Genomic DNA, 16,834 nt, shown 5'->3' on the forward strand with positions numbered 1-16,834 from the left:
CGAGAACTTTCTTGACATTGATCCATCAATCAGTAGTATTTATTGAACACTTCCACCGGGCAGAACCCTGTCCTAAGCCCTTGAGAGAGTACGGTACAGGAGAGTCGGCAGACTTGTTCTCCACCCCGAGGAGCTTACAGTCTACAGTGGAGACAGGTATTAAAATAGGTACATAAGAAAAGGAGGCTGAGGATGGCATGAATATCAAGTCCTAAAGGGTACAGATCCACGGGTGAGGCAGAAGAACGGGGGCTTAGTTGAGGAAGCCCCCTTAACAACAATAATAATAATGATGTTGGTATTTGTTAAGCGCTATGTGCAGAACATTCTTCTAAGCGCAGGGGTAGATACAGGGTCATCAGGTTGTCCCACGTGAGGCTCACAGTCAATCCCCATTTTACAGATGAGGTCACTGAGGCCCAGAGAAGTGAAGTGACTCGCCCACGGTCACCCAGCTGACGAGCGGCGGAGCCGAGATTCGAACCCGTGTGACCTCTGACTCCCAAGCCCGGGGCTCTTTCCACTGAGCCGCACTGCTTCCTCGGAGGAGGTGGGATTTTGACCGAGTCGTGGAAGGCGGGGCGAGTGGCGAGCTGTGGTGTGCGAAGGGGGAGGGAGTTCCAGGCCGGAGGGACGATGCGGGCGAGGGGTTGGTGATGCGGTAGGCGAGATGGAGGTGCGGCGAATAAGGTGGCTGTTGAGCAAGGGGGTGAGCGGGCTTGCTTTTAGTTGGAAATCAGCGAGGTAAGGTAGGAGGGGGGTGAGCTCCTTGAGCGCTTTAAAGCCAGGGGTGAGGAGTTCCTGTAGGTTCTGGAGGAGTGGGGAGACAAGGACCGAATCCGCCAAAAAGTCACACTTCCCCCCTTCAAAGCCCTACTGAAGGTTCACCTCCTCCAGGAGGCCTTCCCAGACTGAGCTCCCCCTTTTATCCTCAGCTCCCCCTCCCCTCCCCAATCGCCCCGACTCGCTCTACCCCTCCTCCCCGCCCCACAGCTCTTGGGTATCTGTGTACATATCTATAATTCTATTTATAATTAATGCCCATTCCCATTTATTTATAATTAATGCCTGTTTACTTGTTATGGTGTGCCTATCGCTCTAATTCTATTTCTTTATATCGATGCTGGGTTTGTTGTTGTTTTTTTGGTCTGTCTCCCCCGATTAGACTGGAAGCCCGTCAATGGGCAGGGCCTGTATCTGTTGCCGATTTGTACATTCCAAGGGCTTAGTACAGTGCTCTAGTAAGCGCTCAATAAATACTTTTGAATGAATGAATGATGCTGTTGATGCCTGATTACTTGTTTTGCTGTCTGTCTCCCCCCTTCTAAACTATGAGCCCGTGGTGGGCAGGGATGGTCTCTCCCTATTGCCGAATTGTACTTTCCAAGCGCTTAGTCCAGTGCTCTGTACACAGTAAGGGCTCAATAAATACGATTGAATGAATGAATGAATCAATGGGGTTTTTTTTTTTTTTTTTTGGAAAAACGATCAGAGCCGCAGACGGAATTACGGACAGGAGTGGGGGAGAGACCGGAGGCAAGGAGGTCAGCGAAGAGGCTGTTGAAGTAGTCGAGGCTTGGACCAAAGTAGTCGCAGTTTGAATGGAGAGGAAAAGGTGGCTTTTAGTAATGTCGTAAAGGTAGAACGGACAAGAGTTGAGTAACAGTAATAATTATGGTATTTAAGTGCTTACTATGTGCTATGGAGTGTTCTAAGGTAGATAGAAGGTAATCAGGTTGTCCCACGTGGGGCTCACAGTCTTATTCCCCATTTTACTGATGAGGTCAATGAGGCATAGAGGAGAATAATAATAATGGTATTGGTTAAGCGTTTACTATGTGCCGAGCACTGTTCTAATCCTGGGGTAGATACAGGGTAATCGGGTTGTCCCACATGAGGCTCACGGTCTTCATCCCCCTTTTACAGATGAGGTCACTGAGGCACGGAGAAGCCAAGTGGCTCACCCAAGGTCACACAGCAGGCAAGTGGCGGAGGCGGTATTAGAACCCGCGCCCTCTGACTCCCAAGCCCGGGCTCTTGCCACTGAGCCAGATGGCATATGTGGGTTGAAAGGGAGGTGAGTCAAGGAAGTTGCCAAGGTTATGGGCTTGTGAGACAGGGAGGATTTGGGGGTTGCCTGCAGCGAAGGAGAAGGCAGGAAGGACAGGGTTTGGACCGGAAGACGAATTCTTCTTTGGACCCGTTTGGTTGGAGGTTTCGGCGGGACATCCGAATAGAGATGTCCCGAAGCCACCCTGAAGTTAGATGCCCGGAAGATAGAGGGTGGGAAGCAGCACAGTGCTCTGCACACGGTAAGCACTCAATAATTATACATTCCGAGCACTTAGTAGAGTGCTCTGCACATAGTAAGCACTCGGTAAATACTATTGAATGAAATACGATTGAACGAATGAATGAAAGAGACTGAAAATGGGCAGCCGGGGGAGAGGGCAGTGTCAGCGAAGCCGAGGTTGGCTAATATTTCCAAGCGGAGGGGGTGGTCCGTGGCGTCGAAGGCAGCGGAGAGGGCGAGGGAGGTTTAGGATGGAGTAGAGACCGTTGGATTTGGCAAGAAGAAGGTCATTAGTGACCTTGAGAGGGCGGTTTCTGGGGCGCGAAGGGGGCTGAAGCCAGATCGGAGGGAACGTCTCCTAGTAAATGATAGCCGATTGACGTAGACCTAACAGATCTAAGGGATTGGGCTGGAATACGGTTAGTAAGCATTGAAAGCAGAGGAGATACAGTCTTCAGACTTAATTAACTGGAGAAGCCTAACTGGAGCTTTTCTGGCCTTGAAAGATTTCCTTTGTGAATAGCTATTTGGCAGCGAGCCTAGGCCAAAAGTAATTCTGACCTGGGAAACTCGAACTGTTTAATCCCCGTCCTTCACTTCGTTCTCACGTGAACTTGCGGTGCTCTCCCGAAAAAGACTTGGAAGGCTAGACCGGCTTATTTTCTCCTCAAGGAGATGGCGCAACTGTTCTTTGCTTCCCTGGCGATCTTAAAAAATAATTGCCGATCACTGTCATACCCACATGTTTAACGAGCTTTTCATGAATCAGCTTTAATCTCTTACGGCTGAAGAGGAAATAATTAAACTTTCAAAGAAATAGCTAGAATGACGTTCCCATTTGGCTCAGAGTCCCCTGGCAAACAGGTACTTGGGGAGGTTGAACTCATTGTGTCGGACAAGGAGAATGGGGATTAATTCCTTATGGTCTGTAGTAATGATAGGAATAACTATAGTAATTCAGATTTCTGGGGTGCGGTAATCCAGTTTTAGACCTTTCAGCCTCCTCTCAGACCTTACCTGAGCTACTATTTATAGTTGACTTCCCCTTTTTCCGTGGCTTCCATTGACCTGGTGGAAAAACTAAAAGGAAAATGAAATGACCAGGAGAGAGAAAGCAGAAGGAAAAGGAGAAGTGATTGGGTGTAGTCCGAAATTTCCCTTTATTTTGATTCATTCGTTCAATCGCATTTATTGAGCGTTTACTTTGAGCACTGTACTAAGCACTTGGAATGTACAATTTGGCAACAGATAGAGACAGTCTCTGTCCAACAACGGGCTCACCGTCTAAACTACTTAGCCCATAACAATGTAATTGAGGGAATTGCTTGCAAATGCTCATGTTCTCGTTATCCTTTATTTGGTGGGACTAGAGTGTCGGCTGTGTGACTTTGGGCAAGTCATGTAACTTCTCCGTGCCTCCGTTACCTCATCTGTAAAATGGGGGTTAAGTCTGTGAGCCCCACGTGGGACAACCTGATTATCTTGTATTCCCCCCCAGTGCTCAGAACAGTGCTTGGCACATAGTAAGTGCTTAACAAGTGCCATCATTATTATTAAAAGAAAAAACACCTTGGGGTGATTTTTTTTGCTTTCAAGAGCTGGTTTAAATGAAGGATTTGTGGGGGGAGGTTAGTTCATATTCATGGTAATGGATCTGTACAATCCGTAGTGGGATTATTAGTTCTGACTAATTGATGCGATTATTTAACCTTTGATCATTAGAGCTGAGGAAAAATGGTCATGAAAAAGTGAATGATTGTTGATGGAACCTGGAATTTTATCAAATGACACTTTCTTGACTTGCATTTTGCTCCGAGTTATTTGTTTTTTTGGTCAACTCACTATGGACAGGGAACCTTTCTGCTAATTTTGTTGTATTGAACTCTCCCAAGTGCTTAGTACAGTGTTGTGCACATAGTAAGCTCTCAGTAAATACCACTGATTGATTTATTAAGCATTTACTATATGCCAGGCATTTTACTAAGCGCTGGGGTAGATACAAGCTAATCAGGTCAGAGTGCCCGTACCACATGGAGCTCGCAATTTCCATTTTACAAATGAGGAAACTGAGACCCAGAGAAGTGAAGTGACTTGCCCACGGTCACACAGCAGACAAGCGGCAGAGCCGGAATTAGGACCCAGGTCCTTCCGCCAGTGCTCTATCCATTAGACCACGCCGCTCCTCTAATCTTTAGAAGAGTGAAGATTTTAAAATACTCGGACTCTTATGGAATTCGAGTTGTAAAATGCCTGCCCAAAGAGTGGATGAGACTCTTAATGCTGGTGGTCAGTTAGTCCCCTGAGGAAGCAGCCTTAATTTACGACCTGGGAAAGTGCTCGGAGAAAAATAAATTGAAGGGATGTGGGCAACTCATTTTTTCCTCTTCCATTCATGTGGGGGAACATCCAAAAATAATCAGGTGAGGTAAAACCTAAGAAGATTTCCACTTGTTTATTTTTGTTTTATAGCTTGTTTTTCTTCCAGCTGATCTCCATATGCAAGCAGAATGTTGAAACACTTTAAAAAAAAAAAAAAGAAACAAAACTCTCTGCTGCGGAATCTCTTTGAGAAATCATGAGATTCAGATCTCCTGGGTGACTTTCATCTAATTTTGGAAACTTAGCCATAGTTCTCGATGCTTTTTTTCAGTGCATTGTACTAGACCCTATAGATCATTTAAATAATAATGTTGGTATTTGTTAAGCAGCGTGGCTCAGTGGAAAGAGCCCGGGCTTGGGAGTCAGAGGTCATGGGTTCGAAAGCCGTCTCTGCCACTTGTCAGCTGGTTGACTGTGGGCAAGTCACTTCACTTCTCTGGGCCTCAGTTCCCTCATCTGTAAAATGGGGATGAAGACTGAGCCTCACGTGGGACAACCCGATGACCCTGTATCTCCCCCAGCACTTAGAACAGTGCTCAGCACATAGTAAGCGCTTAACAAATAACGTTATTATTATTATTGCGCTTACTATGTGCAGAGCACTGTTCTAAGCGCTGGGGTAGATTTACACGGTTAATCAAGTTGTCCCACGTGAGGCTCACAGTCTTAATCCCCATTTTACAGATGAGGTAACATTTAAAGGGAGACCCATAACACCGGACTAGTGAGAGAGAGGCAGATACAACCCAAAATATAATTGTAAACTTACAGCGTGGCATAGTGGATAGGGCCCAGGCCTGAGTGTCGGAAGGTCATGGGTTCTACCACTTGCCTCCTGTGTGACCTTGGACAAGTCACTTCGCTTCTCTGCGCCTCAGTTGCCTCATCTGTAAAATGGGGATTGAGACTGTGAGCCCCACGTGGGCCAGGGGCGGTGTCAAACCTGATTTGGTTGGATCTACCCCAAGCGCTCAGTACGGTGCTCTGCCCAAAACACCTGCTCGATAAATACCATTGATTGATTGAATTGTGTCCAGTCTGTTTATGGTGTATAGTGTTTCAAGTGTCTCTGCCCCAATGCTTAGTCCAGTGCTTGGCTTATAGTAAGTGCTTATCCAGTACCATTATTGTTATCATTATTATCGTTATCGTTGAATGGTGAGAGTCTGATTGGAAGAGGGCAGAATCTGTGACTTAGGTGGGTTTTGAATGGGGATGTGTGGGAAGGGAGGACGTGGATAATAATAATGGTATTTGTGAAGCGCTTACTATGTGCCAAGCACTGGGGGAGATACAAGGTAAGCAGGCTGTCCCACGTGGGGGCCGCAGTCTTCACACCCATTTTACGGATGAGGTCGCTGAGGCACAGAGAAGTGAAGTGGCTTGCCCGAGGTCACAGACAAGTGGCGGAGGCGGGATCAGAACTCATGTCCTCTGACTCCCAAGCCCGGGTTCTTTCCAGTAACCCACGCTGCTTCACAACCTCGCTGCTGAGTAATAGTGGGGGGCTGGGGGTGGGGTAGAAGAGTCATTTGAGGGTTTAGTTGGGTCAGTGGGGTGTGAGCTAAGGGAGAGCCTTGACCCCGGGCCTGGGAGTCAGAAGGACTTGGGTTCTAATCCCAACTCCGCCACTCCTCTGCTATAATAATGATGGTAATTGTTAAGCGCTTACTATGTGCCAAGCACTGTTCCTTGGGCAAATCACTTAGCATCTCTGGGCCTCAGTGACTTCCTCTCTACAGTGGGGATGAAGACTGTGATCCCTTTGTGGGACAGGAATTGTCTCCAACGTGATTAACTTGTGTCCACCAAACTCACTCTCTGTCCCCCTTCCAAGCCCTACTGAGAGCTCCCCTCCTCCAGGAGGCCTTCCCAGACTGAGCTTCCCCTTTTCCCTCTGCTCCTCCTCCCCTCCCCATCGCCCCGACTCCCTCCTCCTGCTCTCCCCCCTTCCCCACCCCACCATCCTGGTGCATATTTGTACATATATATTACTCTCTTTTATTAAAGATGTGTCTATATCTATGATTTTGATGGTATTGATGCCTATCTACTTGTTTTGTTGTCAGTCCCCCTCTTCTAGACCGTGAGCCCGTTGTTGGAGAGGGGTGGCCTCTATCTGTTGCCAACTGTACTTTCCAAGCGCTTAGTACAGTGCTCTGCACCAGTAAGCGCTCAATAAATATGATTGAATGAATGAACCTACCCCAGCTCTTAGTACAGTACCTGAAACATAGTAAGGGCTTAACAGATATCGTTAAAAACAAGCAAAAAGCATGGCTCGGGGTAGATGCGGTCCGCATTTGAGAGACTTTTGAGCCGGGGAGGGGTGAGACTCTGAAGGGTGACGGAAAAATTATTCACGCTACGTCGCGTAGGAGGGACTGAAGCGGGGAGAGACCGGCTGCATTAGTCAGCGTGTAAAAGATGTCGACAGTTTGCGTTGGGGTAATACCCGTGAGGAGAGGAATGGGCGCATCTGTGAAGTATCGTGCAAGGATGAATGCAGGATTTAGGGTGTAAGGCGGGAATAAATGACAGGAGTCCCTCTCCGCAGCTAAAGCCTCATTTTCCCCTTTTCCCTCTGCTCCTCCACCTCTCCCTTCCCATCCCCACAGCACCGTACCCGTCCGCTCAACTGTATATATTTTCGTTACCCTATTTATTTTGTTAATGAATTGTACATCGCCTCGATTCTATTTAGTTGCCATTGTTTTTACGAGATGTTCTTCCCCTCGACGCTGTTTAGTGCCATTGTTCTTGTCTGTCCGTCTCCCCCGATTAGACCGTAAGCCCGTCAAACGGCAGGGACCGTCTCTATCTGTTGCCGACTTGTTCATCCCAAGCGCTTAGTACAGTGCTCTGCACATAGTAAGCGCTCAATAGATACTATTGAATGAATGAATGAATACAAGCTTGAGGAGTAGGAAGGGTAATACATGTTATTAGACTGTAAGCCCGTCACCGGGCAGGGATGGTCTCTATCTGTTGCCGAATTGTACATTCCAAGTGCTTAGTACAGTGCTCTGCACAGAGTAAGTGCTCAATAAATACTAGTGAGTGAATAATCTGAGGTATTTATTAAGCACTTACTTATGCAGAACACTGTGCTGCTTACTTGGGAGAGTGCCCTACAGTAGAGTTGATGGTCACTGATTCCTGCCCACAAGGAACTTACAGACTAAAATAGAAGAGACATTACAGGCAGGGTAAATGTTGGTATTTGGTCAGCGCTTACTAATAATAATAATAATGTTGGTATTTGTTAAGCGCTCGCTATGTGCCGAGCACTGTTCTAAGCGCCGGGGTAGACCCAGGGGAATCAGGTTGTCCCACGTGGGGCTCACAGTCTGCATCCCCATTTTACAGATGAGGTAACTGAGGCACCGAGAAGTTAAGTGACTCGCCCAAAGTCACACAGCTGACAAGTGACCGAGCCGGGATTCGAACCCATGACCTCTGACTCCAAAGCCCGTGCTCTTTCCACTGAGCCACGCTGCTTCTCTGTGTGTGCAGCTTACTGTGTGCAGAGCACTGTTCTAAGCGTTGGGGGAGATACAGGGTCATCGGGTTGTCCCACGTGGGGCTCACAGTTAATCCCCATTTTACAGATGAGATAACCGAGGCCCAGAGAAGTGAAGTGACTTGCCCACAGCCACCCAGCTGACAAGTGGCAGAGCCGGGAGTCGAACCCATGACCTCTGACGCCCAAGCCCGGGTTCTGAGAGTATAGGGATAATAATAATTATGGTATGTTAAGTGCTTACTATGTGCCGAGCACCGTTCTAAACGCTAAGGTAGATACGAGATAATTGGGTTGGACACGATCCCTGTCCCCCGTGGGGCTCACCGTTATCATCCCCATTTTCCAGATGAGGGAACTGAGGCCCAGAGGATAATAATACTGATGGTATTTAAGCGCTCACTATGTGCCAAGCACTGTTCTAAGCGCTGGGGTAGATACAGTGTAATGAGGTGGTCCCACTTAGGGCTCACCGTCTTCATCCCATTTTACAGGTCTGGTAACCGAGGCCCAGAGAAGTGAAGTGACTTGCCCAAAGTCACACAGCTGATAAATTCCCAGAGCTGGGATTAGAACCCATGACCTTCTGACTCCCAGGCTCGGCCTCTATCCAGTAGACCGTAGTGCTTCTCTCCGGATGTGAACGTAACTGCTGCGGGGCTGGAGGTGAGAGGGGAATATTCAGTCGTATTTATTGAGCGCCTACTATGTGCAGAGCACTGGACTAAGCGCTTGGAATGGACAGTTCGGCAGCAGATAGAGGCCATCCCCGCCTAACGGCGGGCTCACAGTCTAATCGGGGGAGACGGATGGACAAAAACAAGACAACTTAATCACGATAAATAGAATCAAGATACTTGAGGGGTAGAGACCCATCTGCGTAGGCAGCGCGGAAAGGGAGGGCAAATAAGGGAAGCCGGGCCTTTCTTCAAGCCCGGCCTCGTCCGGGAGATGTAATGTTAGTAAGGGCTTTGAAGATCGGGAGAGTGGCGGTCTGTTTGATCATCATCATAATAATAGTAGTTATTATTATTATAATTATGGTCTTGAAGCACTCACTATGTGCCACGCACTGTTCTAAGCGCTGGGGCGGATACAAAGAAATCGGGTTGCAAAAATCCCCATTTTCCAGACGAGGTGACTGAGGCCCGGAGAGGTGAAGGGACTTGCCCGAGGTCACCCAGCGGGGATTAGAACCCAAGACCTCCGCCTCCCAAGCCCGGGCTCTTGCCACTAGGCCACGCTGCTTCCCGGCAGTTTGACGGGGAGCTCCGGGATGGAGAGAGGGCAGGGGGTCAGTGGCGAGGGGAGGCGGACAAGACGGAGGTGTCGGAGGGGCGAAGGGGGCCGGCCCCGTCGGAACAGGAAGTCATTATTTCATTCAGTCGTATTTATTGAGCGCTTACTATGTGCCGAGCACTGGACTAAGCGTTTGGAATGGACAGTTCGGCAACAGGGACAATCCCAGCCCATTGACGGGCTCACAGTTTAATCGGGGAATAATGTTGGTCTCTGTTAAGCGCTTACTATGTGCAGAGCACTGTCCTAAGCGCTGGGGGAGATACGGGGTCATCAGGTTGCCCCCCGTGAGGCTCACCGTTAATCCCCATTTTGCAGATGAGGTAACAGGCACAGAGAAGTGAAGTGACTTGCCCACAGTTACACAACTGGCGAGTACAGAATGGGGATTCGAACCCAGGATCTCTGACTCCCAAGCAGCCAGATGAGATTGGAGCAGGGGAGCCGATGGGTGGACTGCCTTAAGCCTCTGGAAAGGCGTTTCCCTTTGATGTGGCTCAGTGGAAAGAGCACAGGCTTAGGAGTCAGAGGTCATGGGTTTGAGTCCCGGCTCCGCTGCTTGTCAGCTGTGTGACTGTGGGCAAATCGCTTCACTTCTCTGGGCCTCGGTTACCTCATCTGGAAAATGGGGATGAAGACTGTGAGCCTCACGTGGAACAACCTGATTCCCCTGTATCTACCCCAGCGCTTAGAACGGTGCTCTGCACATGGTGAGCGCTTAACAAATACCAACGTTATTATTATGTGGAGGTGAAGGGATAGTCCCTGGAGGCTTTTGTGGAGTGTCGAGATCTGGGCAGAACCGTTATTTAGAAAAATAATCCGGGCAGCAGAGGGACATGTGGACTGGAAAGGGGAGGGACGAGAGACGCCTGTGAGGGAGCTGATGCGCTAGTCAAGGAGGGATGGAGGTGCTTGGATCAGTTTGGGGGGCGGGGAAAAGGTGGATTCTAGAGCCGTGGCGAAACAATTAATTAATGATATTTATTGAACGCTTACTGCGTGCAGAACACTATTCAGTGCTTGGGAGAGGACAACGTAAGAGAGTGGTAGAGTGCCCACAGTGAGCTTACAGTTTAGAGAGGGAGACAGTCAAATAAATGATATAGTAGTAGTAATAATGATGGTGTCTGTTAGGCGCTTACTACGTGCTGAGCGCTGTTCTAAACTCTGGGGGGGGTGATACAAGGTGATCAGGTTGTTTCATGTGGGGCTCACAGTCTTAATCCCCATTTTCCAGATGCAGGAACTGAGGCTCAGAGAAGTGAAGCGACTTGCCCAAAGTCACCCAGCGGACAAGCGGCGGAGCCGGGAGTAGACCCCGTGACCTCTGACTCCCAAGCCCGGGCTCTTGCCACTGAGCCACGCTGCTTCTCCTTACTATGTGCCAAGCACCGTTCTAAGCGCTGGGGTAGATACAGGCTCATCAGCTTGTCTCGCGTGGGGCTCACAGTCTTAACCCCCCTTTTCCAGGTGAGGGAACCGAGGCCCAGAGAAGAGAAGTGGCTTGCCCAAGTCTCACACAGCAGGCAATCGGCAGAGCCGGGTTTAGAACCCACGTCCTCCGACTCCCAAGCCCGTGGAAGCAAAGCGACGGTGACCCTGGGGGCGTCCTCCAACCTGTGGTTTGGGCAAGCCGGGCACACCGCTAATTACCAAAGGAGCAGCCCCTCAACTGAACCTTGGGAGAGGCAGCGGCGCCTAATGGAAAGCGCCCCGGGCCCGGGTTCCGGAAGCTCCGCCGCTTGTCCGCTGTGTGACCCTGTCCAAGTCCCTTCGCTTCTCTGGGCCTCAGTTCCCTCCTCTGTAAAAATGGGGATTGAGACCGTGAGCCCCACGTGGGAGAGGGACCGTGTCCAACCTGATTAGCTTGTAAGCGCTTAGTGCAGTGCTCTGCACATAGTAAGCGCTCAGTAAATACTGTTGAACGAATGAATGAATCTACCCCAGCCCTTAATAGAGGGCCTGGCACATTGGAAGCAATTAACAAGTACCATTAAAAAAAAATAGAAGGTACACCTGACAGTGTTCTGCACACAGTAAGCGCTCAATAAATACTTTTGAATGAATAAGGAGGAGGAAGGGAAAACAGCCCCGGGCACTGCGAAAATCAAATAAAATGGGATAGCCTTTGAGAAGGCAGGTCTGGGAGTCTTTCCGTGCCCTTGCAGTCAGAGGTGAATATTTCCATTACTGGTGTCACGTTGACATCCCCAGGATCCACGCAAACGTATGTGCTGTGCGTGGATGTTTAAATACGTCTTCAAAGATTTTGCCCTTGACCGCTGAATAATTCTATTTTCAGTTTGATTTTATCTTCCACGTAGTTACCTCCACTTGTGAAGCTCCTAGAGTCCTTCCCGTCCCTTTAGCCGGTAAGGTCTTCGAGGGCCGGGATCATTTCAAGCACCTTCTCAGGTTCTTCATACAATTCTCGGCCCAAAGTGGGTGCTTGTTGAACCTCTGGGGGATCAGTGCCCCAAGTCCAGCCTGTCGGTATTGATTTTACCTCACCACGCATCTCGCCTGAGTAGACGGGGCGCTTTCCGTTCACTTCTAGCCCCTCTCGAATGAATCATTACCCTGGCCTACACTCCTGCCGATGGTAAAAATACAAGTGGTCTGTAAAGTTCCTCCTGTCAGAAAAATAGACCATTTAAACGTGGTTTATGCTCAAATTTTTCAAGGTCTCAGCAAGAAGATAAAACACTGATTAAAAGAAATGCACAGATCAGAGCACGCCATTCCCCTTCTCAAAGGTCTTTACACTGTAATAATAATAATAATAATGTTGGTATTTGTTAAGCATTTATTCATTCAATAGTATTTATTGAGCATTTAATATGTGCAGAGCACTGGACTAAGCACTTGGAATATATGTGCCAAGCCCTGTTCTAAGCGCTGGGGTAAGTACAGGGTAATCAGGTTGTCCCACGTGAGGCTCCCAGGCTTAATCCCCATTTTCCATTTTCCTTTCCAGGCCAGTGTCTCTATCTGTTGCCGAATTGTCCATTCCAAGCGCTCAGTACAGTGCTCTGCACATAGTAAGTGTTCAATAAATACTATTGAATGAATATAGGTCCAGGTCTGTTGTAATGACACCTGATTTGGGTCTCAGAAGAGCCCTAGAGGAAAGACCCCAAATCTGGGAATCAGTCATTTGGTCAGTCATTTTTATTGAGCTCTTACTATGTGCAGAGCACTCTACTAAGCACTTGGGAGAAAACAATATTACACGAGACACATTCCCTGCCCACAACAAGCCGCCACATATAATTGAACTAACCTTTAGATGGACTAGTGCCTGGGCATGTTGATTAAAAAAAAAAAAGTTTTATTTTTCCGGCCTTAGTTATTTGAAATTCATTTTAATTCTTAAGAAGCATTGAGTCTGGTGTAGGTCCACCCTGTGTGTTATTTGTGACCTTCGGAAAGGGGCAAGAACGTCAGATTTAAAACTTAGGGAATGGTGAGTTTCCCGTAAGAGCCGAAGAGGATGAGTAAGGCTTAATGAAAATGATCGGTACGGTGGTTTCTAGGGAGACCGGTACTAGGAAAAGACCGAAAAAAGACTCTATCTGCATTTAAAGGGAGTTAAAATTCGTCACCGTTATTTTTTTCAGTGTTTTAGAAGTTTGGGTCGTTGCACTATTTAAGGTGATGTATTTATCCATAACTTTGTTTTTATTACAGTGGCATCCGTAATTACCTATCCCCCTTCAATCCTTCCGATCGAGAATGTGTACTTCTCTTGTTTTATTTCTAATGATGCTTTAACAGACCTTCCCTGATATGCTGGCACTTCAAATACACACATTCTAATCTGCAACCGCTTGATTAAGAAGCTTGGTTTTGAGTCTGATGGATGAATAATCTGCAGTTATTTTTGTTTTTAGAATTATGTTTCAAGAGAACGTTTTTCATTAACTTGTTTTTAAAAATGGTATCTGTTAAACACCACATGGGGTTCACAGTCATAATTCCTATTTTACGGACGAGGGAACTGAGGCCCAGACGAGCCAAAGTGACTCGCCCGAGGCCACACCGCAGACAAGTGGCAGAGCCTGGATTAGAACCCAGGCCCAAAGCCCCCCTTCCTTACCTGGTCCCTTCCCTCTAACCCCTGTCCACTCCCTCCAGACTCCCCTAGACTGTAAGCTCATTGTGGTACATTTATGGTTGTATTTTAGCATCCCGAGGGCAGAGTGGCTCGGTGGAAAGAGCCCGGGCTGGGGAGTCGGCGGTTATGGGTTCAAATCCCAGCTCCACTGCTTGTCAGCTGTGTGACTTTGGGCAAGTCACTTCACCTCTCTGGGCCTCAGTGACCTCATCTGTCAAATGGGGATGAAGATTGTGAGCCCCATGTGGGACAACCTGATGACCTTGTATCTACCCCAGTGCTTAAAACAGTGCCTGGCACATAGTAAGTGCTTGACAGATACCATCATTATTGTTACTATTTGACAGACCACCATTCTCTCCGTGTTCGGAGTCCTGCGACTCCCTCACTTGGCCTGCTCGCTCCCCCTTCTACGTTACCCGAGCCCTTGGATCTTGGCCTCTTAAGGACTTTTGATCGTCGCCTCAGCCTCCCACCGCCTTAGGCCACGTCCCTTAAACTCCACTCGTTCCTCCACCTATAATTTCTTTCGATGTCAGTTTCTCCCCATAGTCTGTGAACTCCCTGTGGGCAGGGAACCCAGGTCTACCCATTCTGTCGTACTGTACTCTCCCAAGCCACAGAGTACGGGGTTCTGCACACAGTAAACTCTCTGTAAATTCATTCATTCAGTAGTTTTTAGTGAGCGCTTACTATGTGCAGAGCACTGTACTAAGCGCTTGGAATGGACACTTCAGCAACAGACGGAGACCATCCCTGCCCAGTGGCGGGCTCACAGTCTAATCGGGGGAGACGGACGGACAGAAACAAGACGACATCATCACGGCAGATAATAATGTTGGTATTTGTTAAGCGCTTACTATGTGCAGAGCACTGTTCTAAGCGCTGGGGGAGATACAGGGACATCGGGATGTCCCCCGGGGGGCTCACAGTTAATCCCCATTTTACAGAGGAGGTAACTGATGCACAGAGAAGTGAAGTGACTTGCCCCTGGTCACAGAGCTGACAAGTGGCAGAGATAGAATCAAGGGGACGTACACCTCATTAACAAAATAAAAAAATAAAATAAATAGGGTACACCTCATTACCAAAATAAACCCCACCTGACGGATCGCTCTGCACCCGATCAGTGCTCGGTAAATAATGATAGCATTTGTCAAGCGCTTACTAAATGCCAGGAGATGATGGAGTCATAGGTCATACTCGGGCTCTCGTCAGATGAGGCATTTCTTCTCTTTCCTCCTTTCCTGCGCCCAGGCTCTCCCGGGTGTCTGCCGTGTGACCTTGGGGCGGTCCAGCGTGGCTCAGTGGAAAGAGCCCGGGCTTTGGAGTCAGAGGTCATGAGTTCGAATCCCAGCTCTGCCACTTGTCCGCTGTGTGACTGTGGGCAAGTCACTTCACTTCTCTGTGCCTCAGTTACCTCATCTGTAAAATGGGGATGAAGACTGTGAGCCCCACGTGGGACATCCTGATTCCCCTGTGTCTACCCCAGTGCTTAGAACAGGGCTCGGCACATACCAACGTTATTATTATTATTATTAGGTCATGGGTTCGAATCCCGGATCTGCCACTTGTCAGCTGTGTGACTGTGGGCAAGTCACTTCACTTCTCTGGGCCTCAGTTACCTCATCTGTAAAATGGGGATGAAGACTGTGAGCCTCACGTGGGGCAACCTGATGACCCCGTATCCACCCCAGCGCTTAGAACAGTGCTCTGCGCATAGTAAGCGCTTAACAAATGCCAACATTATTATTCTCTGTGCTTCGGGTCCCTCATCCGTGAAATGGGTATTAAATCCTACTCCCTTCTACCGAGATTGGGATCCCCAAGTGGGACAGGAACCATGTCCACCCTCATTTTCAGCTCATCCACTGTGAGCTCATTGTGTCTGCAAATTCTGTTGCGTTGGACTCTCCCAAGTGCTTAGTACAGTGCTCCGTGCCTAGTAAGCGCTCAGTAAAGAGGAGCAATATGGCCTGGTGGGTAGAGCACAGGCCTGGGAGTCAGAAGGACCTGGGTTTTAATCCTGGCTCTGTCACTTGTCCGTTCTGTGACCTTGAGCAGGTCACTTCACTTCTCTGTGCCTCAGTTACCTCATTTATAAAATGGGGTTAAGACCGCGATCCCCACGTGGCGCATGAACTGTGTCCAACCTGATTACCTTGTCTAGGTGCTTAGAACAGTGCCTGGCCCATAGTAAGTGCTTAACAAATACCATTTTTTGTTTTTAAAAAAAAGAAGGGTCAGTGAACATTTCAAAAATAAAAACCGAAAAAAACCCAGGGACCAGATGACTTCCCCCGTAGACCGTGAGCTCGTTGTGGGTAGGGAATGGGTCCGTTTATTGACGTACCGTACTCTCCCAAGCACTCAGTACAGTGTTTTGCGCATAGTAAGTGCTCGGTAAAGGCGAGCGAGTGAATGAATGAATGCGTATTCTGAGGATTCCCATTTCTCTTGCGCTTCGCTTGAAGTCAGCGGTTTTGGCACTGGGCCTCAGATCTCTTGCTCAAGCACAAGAGCCCCAACATTAAGGATTCAACAGGAATGTTCGATTAAACTGACTCATCCTATTCCTTAATTCTCAGAATTGAGGTTTTCAGGCACGGCAGCGGGGCTTCAGAATTTCAAGTCGCTCACGTGTCTGTCGAACCGGCGACTGTTGTATCTCACCCGCGGGACCGATTTAACTGGCAGATAACGACCGATTTATTTTGATTTCAGCCTGCCTCCGTCACGTTAGATGTCCCCGGACCTTATGCAGTCATCGCAGAGTTGTTGTGAATTCCGGAGTTGGGTTAAAGAGACCAGTGGCTGTTTCAGGAAGCCAGATGAGATCGGCTTGTTCATTCAGTCGTATTTATTGAGCGCTTACTGTGTGCAGAGCGCCGTACTAAGCACTTGGAATGTACAGTTCGGCAACAGGTAGAGACAATCCCTGCCCATCGACGGGCTTACAGTCTAATGGGGGGAGACAGACGGACAAAAACCAGACAACTCAATCACAATAAATAGAATCGGGGATGTACACCTCATTAACAAAATAAATAGGGTAATAAAAAATATATCCAAATGAGCACAGTGCTGGGGAGAGGGGGAGGAGCAGAGGGAAAGGGGGGAAAGGGGACTTAGCTGAGGGGAGGTGAAGGGGGGCAGTCCATTTGAACGGTCATTTCTGTATGAGTTGTGGCGATTCAGAGAATCCACGGGTGTTTCATAA

The 16,834-nt window shown here is 48.4% G+C and overlaps 1 protein-coding gene across 3 annotated transcripts in view; it reads left to right on the forward strand.

The window, feature by feature from the left end:
• Positions 1 to 512: 512 nt before the first annotated feature.
• Positions 513 to 16,834, forward strand: part of FAM126B (family with sequence similarity 126 member B) — a 70,057-nt gene continuing 53,735 nt past the window's right edge. For all 3 annotated transcript variants that reach the window (XM_039912755.1, XM_029068426.1, XM_029068429.1), the window contains exon 1: positions 513 to 550. The gene's annotated coding sequence lies outside the window, so the exon portion shown is untranslated. The remainder of the gene's footprint in view (positions 551 to 16,834) is intronic.

Source organism: Ornithorhynchus anatinus, chromosome 7, assembly GCF_004115215.2.
Source record: "Ornithorhynchus anatinus isolate Pmale09 chromosome 7, mOrnAna1.pri.v4, whole genome shotgun sequence".
Classification (NCBI taxonomy): Eukaryota; Metazoa; Chordata; class Mammalia; order Monotremata; family Ornithorhynchidae; genus Ornithorhynchus; species Ornithorhynchus anatinus.